The sequence below is a fragment of the Pan troglodytes genome, chromosome 6 (assembly GCF_028858775.2).
Source record: "Pan troglodytes isolate AG18354 chromosome 6, NHGRI_mPanTro3-v2.0_pri, whole genome shotgun sequence".
NCBI classification, from domain to species: domain Eukaryota; kingdom Metazoa; phylum Chordata; class Mammalia; order Primates; family Hominidae; genus Pan; species Pan troglodytes.
The window spans coordinates 153,776,147-153,787,762 of record NC_072404.2 but is presented as its reverse complement, the minus strand read 5'-3'; the positions used below and the strand labels follow the sequence as shown (position 1 = coordinate 153,787,762).

Genomic DNA, 11,616 nt, shown 5'->3' with positions numbered 1-11,616 from the left:
TGAGCCTAGAGGTAGAGGTTGCAGCAGGCCAAGACTGAGCCACTGCACTCCAGCCTGAGTGACAGAGACCCTGCCTCAAAAAAAAAGAAAAGATATGGTATTTTTTTTCCATATATGGTATACCATTTGTTATGGGATGAATTGTGTCTCTCCCAAAAAAGATACATTGAAGTCCTAACCCCCAGTACATCAGAATGTGACCTTATTTGGAAACAGGGTCTTTACAGATAATCAAGGTTGTTAGGATGGGCCCTAATCCAGTATGACTGGTGTCCTTTTTTTCTTTTTGAAACAGAGTCTCGCTCTGTCGCCCAGGTTGGTGTGCAGCGGCGTGATCTTGGCTCACAGCAACCTCCACCTCCCACGTTCAAGCAATTCTCTTGTCTCAGCCTCCCAAGTAGCTGAAATTATGGGCACCTGCCACCACGCTGGGCTAATTTTTGTATTTTTAGTAGAGACGAGGTTTCACCATGTTGGCCAGGCTGGTCTCGAACTCCTGACCTCAACTGATCTGCCCGCCTTGGCCTCCCAAAGTGCTGGGATTACAGGAATGAGCCACTGTGCCCAGCCAGTGGTGTTCTTTTAGAAAGGAGGAATCTAGACACAGAAACAGACATGCGCAGAGGAAAGGTGATGAGAAGACACAGAGGGATAATGCCACATGAAAACGGGGCATTGGAGTTGTGCTGTCACAAGCCAAGGAACACCTGGGGCCACCAAAAGCCAGGAAGATTCAGCAGTTGCTGGGTCCTGCCAGCACCTTGAGCTCCGACTTTTAGCCTCTAGAACAGTGAAATGATATATAAGTTTATGTTAGCCAGCCGTGTCCAACTCTTTGAATGCAAAGACTTTTTTGCTTATCTATAGTGGCAGATATCATGAAAATTATGCGCGGGCCTTTTTTATTTTCTTTAGCTCATCAGCTATTGTTAGTGTATTTTATGTGTGGCCCAAGACAATTCTTCTTTCAAAGTGGCCCAGGGAAGCCAAAGGTTAGGCACCCATGTCTAGTTTGTGGTGGCTTGTTAAGGAAGCCCTAGGAGACTGATACGCTATCCTATGTATCTTTAGGTTTCCTGCTTTATTTTGCTTTCCTTTTTTTTTTTTTGAGACAGAGTATCGCACCACCACCCAGGCTAGAGTGCAGTAGCGCAATCTCAGCTCACTGCAACCTCTGCCTCCCGGGTTCTAACGATTCTCCTGTGTCAGCCTCCTCAGTAACTGGGATTACAGGTGCCTGCCACCACACTTGGCTAATTTTTGTATTTTTAGTAGGGTTTACCATCTTGGCCAGGCTGGTCTTGAACTCCAGACCTCATGTGATCTGCCCGCCTCGGCCTCCCAAAGTGCTGGGATTACAGGCATGAACCACTGCGCCCAGCGCTACCTCTTTTATTTATTTATTTAAGACAGAGTTTCACTCTTGTTGCCCAGGCTAGAGTGCAATGGCATGATCTTGGCTAACTGCAAACTCCGCCTCCTGGTTTCAAGTGATTCTCCTGCCTCAGCCTCACAAGTAGCTGGGATTACAGGCATACACCACCAAGCCTGGCTAATTTTGTATTTTTAATAGAGACGGGGTTTCACTGTGTTGGCCAGGCTGGTCTTGAACTCCTGACCTCAGGCGATCTGCCTGCCTTGGCCTCCCAAAGTGCTGGGATTACAGACATGAGCCATGGCACCTAGCAATACCTCTTTTTTAAATGTTGCGTAATATTGTATAATATAGCTACAGTTTATGTAGCCATTTCTCTTCTCCGGATGCTAGTTGTTTCTAATGTTTCATGATAAAAATGACTTAATGAGCCTTTGCATGAGTTTTCTTGCATGTAACTGTTAGTGCCTCTTTAGCATACATACAAAGATGGGGAACTGCTGCTTCATAAGGTATACGCATATTGAAAAGTACTAGATATTGCCAAATTGCCCCCAAAGTGGTTTTACTAATTATACTCTTACCTGCAGTATAAGAGACCATCCATTTTCTTATAACCTCACCAATATGGATATTAGCAAACTTTTAAATCTTTACCAATATATTGGTTGAAAGGTGGTATTTCATTCTTGTTTCAGCATTCATTTCCCTGATTACCAGTGAGGGTTGTTATCTTCTCATATGTTTATTGACTATTTATATTTTTCCTCCTATAAATTGCTCATTCATACAAATTTGCTTTTCTATTGAGTTATTTGTCTTTTTCTTATTGATATAAAGGAGGCTTAAATATAGATTATCTGCAAATAAAAGTACATAAACATTCTGGCTTATAACCCTTTGCCTGTTATAAATATTTACTATCAGTCTATGCATTTTCTTTAATTTTGTTCCTAGCATATTTCTGACATACAGAAATTTTAAAATTTTCATGTAGTCAAATTTATCAATATTTTAACCTTTTTGTCCTTTGCCTTCGGTATCTTATCAAGGAAGATCTTCCTGGCAGGGTGCAGTAGCTCACACCTGTAATCCTAGCACTTTGGGAGGCCAAGGAGGGAGGATTGCTTGAAGCCAGGAGTTGGAGACCAGCCTGGGAAACATAGCAAGACTCTGCCTCTACAAAAAAATTAGCCAGGCATGATGGCACACATGTAGTGCCAGCTACTTGGGAGGCTGAGGCAGGAGGACCGCTGGAGCCCAGGAGGCCGAGGCTACAGTGAACCATTATCATGTTACTGCACTCCGTCCTGGGTCACAGAGTAAGACCCTGTCTCAAAAAATAAATAATAAAATAAACAAGAATTAAAAAAAAAAACAGAAAGTTGCATGATTTAAAAAGAAACAATGACATAAAAAATCTTAGATTTTGAAATACTGTGATAAAAAAGGAATATTTGGAATAAGAAAGGGAGGAAAAATGTACAAATATTTAATATAAATTAATTTTTAATTTTCACTTGCTGTGTTGCCCAGACTGGTCTTGAACTCCTGGGCTCAAGTGAGCCTCCCACCTCAGCCTCCCTAAGTGCTGGGATTATAGGCATGACCCACTGTGCCCAACCAATATAAACTGATGGACACAAAATTTTAACTGGTAAAAAGGTCCTATAGTTAGTAAATATATTTGGAGGAAAAGATAGTTTATAAATAATATAAATATAAAATAAAATTATAAAATTCTACAGCTTACTTTAAGGCCATTACAGGAAAAGTTTGTTCATTTTAACCATGGATGAAATTCTAATGGAAGACAGCTGGACCCTTATCTTACACCATACACAAAAGTCAGCTCAAAATGGATTAATTGGTCTGGGAGCGGTGGCTCACACTTGCAATCCCAGCACTTTGGGAGGCCGAGGCGGGTGGATCACCTAAGGTCAGGAGTTCCGCGCCAGCCTGGCCAACATGGTAAAACCCTGTCTTTATTAAAAATACAAAAATTAGCCAATCCTGGTGGCACATGCCTGTAATCCCAGCTACTCGGGAGGCTGAGGCAGAAGAATTGCTTGAACCCAGGAGGCGGAGGTTACAGTGAGCTGAGATCGCACCACTGCACTCCAGCCTGTGTGGCAGAGGGAGACTCTATCTCAAAAAAAAAAAAAAAAAAAAAAGGGTTAATGACTTAAATATAAGAACTGAAAACATAAAATTCCTTAGAAGAAAATACAGGAAAAAGAATCCTGACATTGACTTTGGTGATGATTTTTGATATGACACCAAAAGCATAGGTTAAAAGAAAGTAAAAATAGACAAGTGGGAAGTGGGAATACAACAAACTAAAAACTTTCTGCACAGCAAAGGAAACAACACAATGAAAAGAAAACATACAGAATGGGTGAAAATGTTTGCAAACCATAGATCTGATAGGGATTAATATCCAAAATACATAAGAAGCTCCTACAACTCAATAGCAAACAAATTAACAAACAAGAAACCCCAAAGAAATATCCTGATTTGAAAATGGGCAAACAGAATGGACACTTCTCCAAAAAAGACATACAAATGGCCAGCAGGTATATGAGAAGGTGCTCAACATGACTTACCATTAGGGAAACGCAGATCAAAACCGCTGAGATATCACTTCACATCTGTTAGGATGGCTATTATCAAAAAAGACAAAAGATAACAAGTATTGGTGAGGACATGGAGAAAAGGGAACCCTTGTATACTGTCACTGGGAAAATATATTGGTGCACCCATTCATATGGCAATTCCTCCCAAAAAAAGTGCTAATGGAAGACAGACACAGTTGTGCCGTATGTATGTATGTATTTTTGAGACAGTCTCACTCTGTCACCCAGGCTGGAGTGCAGTGGCATGATCTCGGCTCACTGCAACCTCTGCAAACTCATCTACAAGGGATTGCATTTTTATTCACATAGACTACAATTTACTTGAGAGTGGATTATTTTTTAATTATATGTGTTGAAGGAATTTAGTTGCCTCCTGGGTTCAAGGGATTCTCCTGCCTCAGCTTCCCGAGTAGCTGGGACTCCAGGTGTGCGCCACCATGCCTGGCTAATCTTTGTATTTTTAGTAGAAATGGGATTTCACCATGTTGGCCAGGCTGGTCTCGAACCCCTGACCTCAAGTGATCTGCCTGCCTTGGTCTCCCAAAGTGCTGGGATTACAGGTGTGAGCCACCGTGCCTGGCCAGTTGTGCCTTATGATGGCAATGTGAACACGTGGAAGGGAGCCACAGCATAAGCCTTTTGGGAAAAGCCTACGCATTGGACATGGCAAGAAATCCTTATAGCCACCAACACTGTGGAGCACAGAGACTTTACACCATAAGCGTTCTTTCTACAGAAAGTAGAAATTTTATTTGCAAAGAATTCCACAAAAGAATTTGTGATCCAAGAAAAAAATTAAGGTATCCAGGGGGCCTAATTGAACAAGAATAATGAAGAGATGAAACTAAGGTAAAATAGGCTGGGCATGGTGGCTCACACCTGTAATCCCAGCATTTTGGGAAGCTGAGGTGGGTGGATCACCTGAGGTCAGGAGTTTGAGACCAGTCTGACCAACATGGAGAAATCCCATCTCTACTAAAAATACAAAATTAGCTGGGCGTGGTGGCGTATGCCTGTAATCCCAGGTACTCAGGAGGCTGAGGCAGGAGAATTGCTTGAGCCTGAGATGCAGAGGTTGCAGTGAGCCGAGACTGTGCCGTTGCACTCCAGTCTGGGCAAAAGAGCGAAACTCCATCTCAAAAAAAAAAAAGAAAGAAAGAAAAGAAAAGAAAAAGAAAATAAGGTAAAATGTAGCCAGGAGCACATTTCTAAGTACTTCAGTCTCACAAACATTACAGAAGCACCCTAGGTAGGGACGTTATAGTCAGAAGTAATAAAATTCATTCACTGTGAAGTTTTTCTACCAGCCTTCGTGAAGACTTTGAAAACCATCAGTGGTTCGTTGGCATCACAACACAGTTAAATTTAAATGTTAATTTATGTTTGGTTTGGAGTTCCAGCTTTCCACAGTTTAGCTTGAAAAATGGACTTGCCCCCAAAGAAAAGCCTATCTTTTATTACAAGAATAAATTAAGGATTTAAAATATTCATCTGGAATAGTAATACAGAATAAAATCCTAGATAACTAAAGAATCAAAAAAAGCAATGCCCAGTGGTCATGTTATAAGAGATATACAAACATCTGTCTGAGCACCAATAAATTGAATAAATTTAGAATCAATTCCCTATGAGAATCATGAAGAGAAAAATCTGCATGTTATAGAAAGAGCATGAACCCTTAAGGGTCTGAAAAAACGGTTTTAATGCACTTCTAGCTGGGCAGATCTTGTGGGAATATGATTCTTAGGCAATCACTGAGACGCAGTTTTTTTATTTACCTTGAGAAAATGAAATATTGTTCAGCTCTCAAAATCAATGATTCTAGTTGTTTTGAAAAGATTGCATTTGATGTTTAGAGTATGAAAAAAAGAGGTACTCTATCTTTATTAAAGCAGTTAGATGAACAAACTATTAAAATGAGGATTAGTTTATGTGCACAAATGATTCAAAATATTAAACAATTATAAAGTCTTTATAGCTGATGAATACTTAGTGAGGGCTTTACTTCAGTAAGAAATTTTTAAAAAGCCTAAATCTTTTCATTTGTAGCTGCAAAGGAATGCAGAGTACAGAGTATATAATTTATGATACATAATAATCTCATGGACAGCTGGGAAACATAAAACTCATCTACAAGGGATTGCATTTTTATTCACATAGACATACAATTTACTTGAGAGTGGATTATTTTTAATTGTATGTGTTTGAAGGAATTTACTTGTATCAAAAGAGATGAAACAATAACATATGCTTTACTCTGCAAGCTTTTAAAAAATACAGCAGACAATAGGATGCTGGATTGTAGGCTTAACAGTTCTCTTTTTTTAATGCCCCATAACCATCTGTCCTATATTTTCTGGGATATACCTGATTTCAATATCCTTTTCAATCATCTCCATAAACTTTCACAGTTCTCTAGAAATTCAAATATTTAGGAAATGAATTAATCAAGTTAGTATCCATTCAAATAAAAACATACATATATTTTTCAAAAGACAGGAAGTTACAAGTGACAGAGAATTATAGGTTTAAGAAATAGCTTGATCGTTTACAGGAGCTCATGCATGCCAGTTCAGTATCCACATATAGCATCATTATAGATCCAGGAGCTATGGGGAATAAGCACAGATTCTGTTCAACCCCCAAATCTCAGAATACACTTTCTCAAATAAACATGGCTCCACCTCTGTTAGTTGCTCAGTTTCCGCCCATCTGTTCTGAGAATTGCTTTTCCTTCCTCGTTATAGCTTCCTGTGTCTGGACAGGCTTATCCTGTTTCCTCTGGATGATGTTTTTGTTTGGAATGAGTTCCTGATTCCTCTTCCTTTTCCGTTTTATCCACTCCGTTTAGTCTCTCATTTGCACAATAGACTCCTTACATGGTACATTCTAAACATGATTCCAGTAATAATCTCTAACATTTATGTATGATGGCTGGAATGCCCTGGCATTTGAGTTTAATATCATATTTTTTTGTAGCATTATACACACACAGCTTTAAGAATTTGGGAAGAACATGGTGAATGGTTGGGGGTAGGAAATGGCTAAGTGCTTTAAACATATCGTGATACCTAAGTTGTATGGCTATATATACACAAAAACAATTGATAAAATTCTACTTGAAAAGTCACAAAACATGAGAGACCATTTAGTTATATATTGGTTTGGGGGCAATGCGATGGGTAGGGTATATTTCTCTAAAGTGCCCAGTATAAATCTGCAAACTAGAAAAGAAGGAATCAAACCTGGGAGAAGATCATTAGCAAAACTCCAGCTTGCTCACAGGAAAAAAGGGGCTCATTTATAGCTATAGGAGTGAGAGGGAAGAGTCACCATAAAGGACCAAGTCCATATGGAGGCTGTTGAGAGACAATTCTCCAAGAATTTCTTGCATTTCTGCACATTTTGCAACCAGGGCACTGACTGCCTTTTGTTCTAATCTGTCTTTAGAGGACATTTATATAGCAAACTGTCTTGAAGGATAGAGATAGTGTCTCCCTTCATAGCAAAAGAACAAGTTTGCTTACTATCCAGTGTAGTAAAATAATCTTTCCTTCTAGGGCTAAGGACAAGTGTGCTATATAGCCCATTATAATAGGATTCTTTTTCCAAGCTCAGGGTGCTTTTCCTGTAACAGAACTCACTGCCTGTGCAGACATCAACTGGCGCTTGTGTCACCCTGTGGAAACTGAGGCTTGGGGAACTGGTGCCAAAATGCTGTAACTTTGGCTATTGTTATTGTTGTAAATAATAAACAGTCCTTTATTTCTGACCCAGATGTCTCATGTCTTCTACTAGCATCCAAGAAACTATAGCAGGCTGACTAGATAACTAGCCTTCAGGGTAAACTATGATCCTTAAAGTCCTAATAGGACCTAGCCCAGGTATTAAGGTTACATAGTCTTTTGTGCTGTGATAACAGAATGTCTGAGACTGGGCAACTTATAATACACAGAAATTTATTGGCTCACAGTTTTGGAGGCTGGAAAGTTCAATATCAAGGGGCAGGCATCTGGTGAGGGCCTTCTTGCTATGTCATCATATGGCAGAAGGCAAGCGGGGAAGAGGGGGAAGAAAGCGGACTGAACTTGCCCTTGTATAATGAGCACTCCTGCCATGACAAGCCCACTCTTGAGATAATGGCATTAATCCATTCAGGAAGGTAGAACCTTCATGACCTAATCACTTCTTGAAGGTATCACTTCTTCAGGAGGCTGAGGCAGGAGGATCTCTTGAGCCTATGTTGAGGCTGCAGTGAACCATGATTGTGCTACTGCACTTTAGCCAGGATGACATAGTGAGACACTGTGTCTAAAAAAAATTAAAATTAAAATTAAAAAAATAACAATAAGATCCCATCTTTTGATATTGTTACAATGGTAATTAAATTTCAACATGAGTTTCGGAGGGGACAGGCATTCAGACCATAGCACATGGGCACCTGGTCCAGGGGAATTTAGGTGGGAGGCAGATATGCCAGACATGGTGCTAGAGGATTTTAGAGACTTTATTAATAGCCAGTCAAGAAGAGCAATCCTTGAGCCCTGTCCTTTATGAGGGGAACGTAAGACTCCAGGCAAGTTGCTGACTGGGAGTTGGCAGCTGTATATTGTTTTGTGGTAGCGTGGTGAGAAACCTCAGGTACACAAGAGATTCGGGTAGAAGAGATCATATAGCTTTGCAGGCTTCCCCATGGAGAATTCACAGTTATTGCTGTCCTTACAGTGCCACAGAAATTCTTGGCATTTCAGTCTGTGAGCAGGTCAGCAGTGTCCAAATTCTTCTGATTTGTAGCTATAGACTCCAGGTGGACTCTACATGGTTTCCGAGGAGAAGAGTGGAGCACGTTGTAGATGGCTGAGTGCCCATTTAGAATAGCAAGTATGGGGCAAGAACTGACAGATTACACACTATAGCAGGATGCAACAAACTTTTATAAACAGCCAGATGGTAAATATTTTAGCCTTTGTGGGCCTTACAATCTCTGTTGCATGTATGGAAAACTCTCCTCTTGTAGAACCAAAACAGTCATGTATGAAACCAATGAGCATGGCTGCACTCCAATAAAACTTTATTTAGAGAAACAGAGGGCAAGCTGGGTTTAGATGGTGGGTGGTAGTTTGCACTACAGGATTGTTTTATATTTAGGCTGGCTTTATGAATGTGTGGCCAGTCACACAGGGCCATGAGCTCAGAAGGGCCCTGCACTTGTTTTGATGTTCTTCTGTCAATGTCAAAATTCTTAACAATTTTTAAACAAAGGCTGGGCTGGGTGGCTCACACCTGAAATCCCAGCACTTTGGGAGGCCGAGGCAGGAGAATTGCTTGAGCTCAGGTGTTTGAGACCAGCCTGGGCAACATGGCAAAACCTCATCTCTACAAAAAATACAAAAATTAGCTGGGCATAGTGGTGTGTGACTGTAGTTCCAGCACCCTGGGAGGCTGAAGTGGGAGGATTGCTTGAGTCTGGGAGGTGGAGGCTACAGTGAGCTGTGATTGTGCCACTGCACTTCTACTTGGGTGACAAAGTTAAATCCTGTCTCAAATAAACTTTTTTTTTTTTAAAAAAGAATATTTTGGACACTCTGTTTAAACTGTATGTTTATACTCAACATACAGTATAAATCTGTTGCTGAAATATCAAGCCTAATGCCATCATGCGCTTAAAACACATTGCTTCTTGCCCTGATTCTAAGCACACATAATTTCAGTTATAATCTAGCTTTTCACACATTTCTAAGGATTCAGAATTGGACTGGGCGCTGTGGCTCACCCCTGTAATCCCAGCACTTTGGGAGGCCAAGGCGGGCAGATCACCTGAGGTCAGGAGTTTGAGACCAGCCTGGCCAACATGGAGAAACCCCATCTTTGCTAAAAATACAAAAATTATCTGGGAGTGGTGGTGGGCACCTGTAATCCCAGCTACTTGGGAGGTTGAGGCAGGAGAATCACTTGAACCCAGGAGATGGAGGTTGCAGTGAGCTGAGATCATGCCACTGCACTCCAGCCTGGGTGACAGAGTGAGACTATGTATCAAAAAAAAAAAAAAAAAAAAAAAAAGAATTCAGAATTGAGGTGGTCACAATAGCTAGTTCTTTTGCCAGTTAAGTTCCTTCCTTTCCCCACTGGCTGCTCTAAAAAGCCATCTTTGCACTGTCCCTTGTCCGGCTGGGCAGCTTTATCGTGCAGAGTCCCTGAACTCTCGCTTCTTTTTAATCCCCTGCATTGGATCATCCGCGTGCCCCCTATGTCGGAGGCAGCCGTAGACACCAGCTCCGAAATCACCACCAAGGACTTACGGGAGAAGAAGGAAGTTGTGGAAGAGGCGGAAAATGGAAGAGAAGCCCCTGCTAACGGGAATGCTCATGAGGAAAACGGGGACCGGAGGCTGACAATGAGGTAGATGAACAAGAGGAAGAAGGTGGGGAGGAAGAGGAGGAGGAAGAAGAAGGTGACGGTGAAGAAGAGGATGGAGGTGAAGACGAGGAAGCTGAGTTGGCTACAGGCAAGCGGGCAGCTGAAGATGATGCGGATGACGATGTCGATACCAAGAAGCAGAAGACCCACGAGGATGACTAGACAGCAAAAAAGGAAAAGTTAAACTAAAAAAAAAAAAAAAAAAAAAAGACCGCTGTGACCTATTCACCCTCCACTTCCCGTCTCAGAATCTAAACATGGTCACCTTTGAGTAGAGAGGCCCCTCGCCCCCACCACCCACTGCCCACCGCCCACCGCGGGCAGTGCCACCCACGGGTGACACACGCTCTCCACCACCCAACCCAAACCATGAGAATTTGCAACAGGGGACGAAAAAGAACCAAAACTTCCAAGGCCCTGCTTTTTTTCTTAAATGTACTTTAAAAAGGAAATTTGTTTGTATTTTTTATTTACATTTTATATTTTTGTACATATTGTTAGGGTCAGCCATTTTTAATGATCTTGGATGACCAAACCAGCCTTCAGAGCGTTCTCTGTCCTACTTCTGACTTTACTTGTGGTGTGACTATGTTCATTATAATCTCAAAGGAGAAAAAAAAACTTGTAAAAAAAAGCAAAAACGACAACAGAAAAACAATCTTATTCCAAATGTTATACATAAAGTTTCGGTGCCGCAAAAGGAATAGCACTCAAATATAAAATTTTCTTTTTAATTCTCAGCAAGGCAAGTTACTTCTATATAGAAGGGTGGGCCCTTACAGACGGAGCAATGGTGAGCTCACACTTGGACAAGGGAGGGGAAGGGCTTCTTATCCCTGACGCACGCGGCCCCTGCTGCTGTGTCGTTCCCCTATTGGCTAGGGTTGGACCGCACAGGCTAAACTAATTCCGATTGGCTAATTTAAAGAGAATGACAGGGTGAGTGCTTTGGCGGGAGTCAGGGCAGATCAGGTAATTGGGATGAGTTAGGGTGGAGCAGGTGATTGGAATGTAGGGTGGAGCAGGTGATCAGAATGAGTCAGGGTGGAGTAGGTAATTGGAATGAGTTAGGATGGAGTAGGTAATCGAAAAAGGTTGCTTTACGAGGAAGTTAAGTTTAAAAGTAGAAGGCAAAGAATTGAACATACTGACATAATAATTATTTGAAAAGAAATTTAGAACTCATAT

At 41.2% G+C, this 11,616-nt stretch overlaps 1 pseudogene; it reads left to right on the top strand.

Moving 5' to 3' along the window:
* Positions 1-10,124: 10,124 nt before the first annotated feature.
* Positions 10,125-11,069, top strand: LOC107976108 (prothymosin alpha-like; annotated as a pseudogene).
* Positions 11,070-11,616: the final 547 nt, after the last annotated feature.